This window comes from Penaeus monodon, chromosome 6 (genome assembly GCF_015228065.2).
Source record: "Penaeus monodon isolate SGIC_2016 chromosome 6, NSTDA_Pmon_1, whole genome shotgun sequence".
Lineage (NCBI taxonomy): Eukaryota > Metazoa > Arthropoda > Malacostraca > Decapoda > Penaeidae > Penaeus > Penaeus monodon.
This window is the reverse complement of record NC_051391.1, coordinates 11,332,279-11,334,778: the sequence shown is the minus strand read 5'-3', so window position 1 is coordinate 11,334,778 and position 2,500 is coordinate 11,332,279. Positions and strand designations below refer to the sequence as shown.

General features: G+C 37.9%; 1 protein-coding gene across 3 annotated transcripts in view; it reads right to left on the bottom strand.

Moving 5' to 3' along the window:
* The window catches only part of LOC119574202 (solute carrier family 52, riboflavin transporter, member 3-B-like), a 23,945-nt gene that overhangs the window by 16,256 nt on the left and 5,189 nt on the right, over window positions 1-2,500 (bottom strand). The gene's annotated exons all lie outside the window — the stretch shown is intronic.

The window sequence follows — 2,500 nt, the reverse complement described above, 5'->3', positions numbered from 1 at the left end:
CTACTAAAAGAGAGTGGAAGGGTCGACTGATATGAAAATGAAAAAGAAAGTTATAAAAATAACTAATCTACGAAACGCTAAATGACACCCATTGTAATGCCCACACACTCAAAGACAAGTGTTAAGTGGCTGTGTAAAGCCATTCATTAAAATCATGTTACGTACAATCATGAAACCATTTATTCAAATCCTGTTATATTCAGACATAAAATTACATAATGAACCATAATGATATCATAACGTACCATTATTCATTTTTAAATAGTGTAGTATGTATTTTTGGAACGCAAAAATAAGAAAATGAATGATGTTGCAATTTTGTCCATTTTTCACTTTCTCTAATCTTTAATCAACACTAATTGCAGCAGTTGGAGACTTCCCTTCACAGCTACAGCTAACATGTCACTTAGTCATTTGAAGCAGTGGTAAGCATTTTTTTTTTTTTTAATAAAAGGGGTTACTGGTCTTGTAGACATAGACCCCAGACCTTCATGTCATGATCAGAGAATTGGTGTTACGGAGTCTGCCTGTGATAATACCATACTGAGACGCTACAGCATGGGTCTTTATGTTAAAATAGTCATCCAATCTTTCAAGCGACCGAGGTCTTACGAAGAACGAGTAAGCCGTGAGGATAATGACCGAGATGATGGCATAAGGCTTTCACACATGTTACGCCATCGGAGAGAAGGAAAGGGTTCCAATGCGATTCATTTAAATGAATGAAAAAAAATCAGCGTTCTGAGACACATCTGTGTGTGTGTGTGTGTGTGTGTGTGTGTGTGTGTGTGTGTGTGTGTGTGTGTGTGTGTGTGTGTGTGTGTGTGTGTGTGTGTGTTTATTTATGTTCTTATAGCGTAGTTTTGGGGTTGATATATGTTGCGAGATAAATAAGGTGTACGAGAAAGCCGGATGTGATTACAAACACCTAACTGGTTATAATAGGACCTCTTCCTGTTTAACTGTTTTATGCAAAATCATTCTACATTTACGAGGACTGGTCTGTATCAATATTCATTAGGTTCAGAGAGACTAGTAAGAATGCTAATACATTCAGTGGATTGATCAGTACTCCCTCCTGATGAAGTTTTATTTCAAAGCTTCTAGTTTTGTACTCCGAAGCCAGTACGCAACGGGAAATGGGAGGCTTATTTTACACAATAAGCACATTGCTTATCTGTGGTTACTGTGGTTTTGAAAGGGAACATGTACTGAATGACGTCCTCGTAATCAAGACAAAATGAATTCACTGTGGCAAGTGCAGAAAGGCATGGATCGGAATGAGTAATCACCCAGTGCAAGTTAAGTAATGGCGTTCATTTACAGTTCTATATATTGTGTATAATTACAAATCGGAAAAGAATATTTGTTTCTTCAAGATACAACTTTTCTTCGAAAAACGGCTTTTTACGGTGTCTTCCTTCAGATTGCGCATCGACATGATACACCTACTACTGCACTTCAAGGAAATATTTAACATGCTTTTGATTTTCGACAGTAAAAAATGAGTTTGACTATGTAATTACCAACACATAATACTCAGTGCAAATTATCTTAAGCTGGACGCTGCCTGATTCGTGTTGCTCTATGAACCAAGCATCTCGTCGTCATGAACTTGCGTTCTTCTGGTATTATTTTTAGAGGTTAACTCGTTGCGCTGTCAGATCACGCTGGTTATGTCTTTCAAGGAGACCCTTTGCAAACATTACATTTCCATGCTGAGCTCTGAGACCGCGGACGTGTGCAGTCTTTTCATTTTGTATTTTCTATCCATCACATATTTTTTGTATCTTTGAGGAGTTACCATTTGTTACATCCTTTGGAATGTGACAATGCATTTATTCATATAATATATACCTATACATATATACATGTGTATGTGTCCGTGTGTATAGTTCTAAATCACATTGAGCACACTGTAATAAAGTTCCATACCTATTCAATCTTTCTCTGCTGATAGCTCTGAGACAGACCTAATGTATCTCTTTTTTTTTTCTTTTCCAATGTCACGTTACTTTACAAACAGTTCAAAAACATTATCTCTGCTTGGGGAAGAAAAGCATGAACACACACGTGAAAGATAAAACATTCATGTCAGAGTCTGTGATTATAAAATGTTCTCTTCGTTCATTCGCGTTGGAAAGCAAGAAAATAATAAGTAGTCGGGTTCCTGATTCTTTTTCTCATCTTTGAGCACCCTTTATCTCTTCGAATTTAAATAATCTATAGAGCTTTATCAATTCAAGTCTACACTCGTGAGACATAGGGCGGAGGAAAAATGTAGGAGAATATAATGATAAAAAGGAGGATAAAATGTTGTAATCGGTGGAAAGGGAAGAAGGATGAGAAGTATAGGCGAAATGAGACCGGATTCGAGTTAAGGATAGGGGGAGGGGGTATAGATTAGGAGTAGGATGGAGGAGGATAGGGAGGAGGAGGAGGAGGAGGAGGGTAGGAGGAGATGAGAAAGGAGGAGGAGGAGGATGGGGAGGGAGGGGAA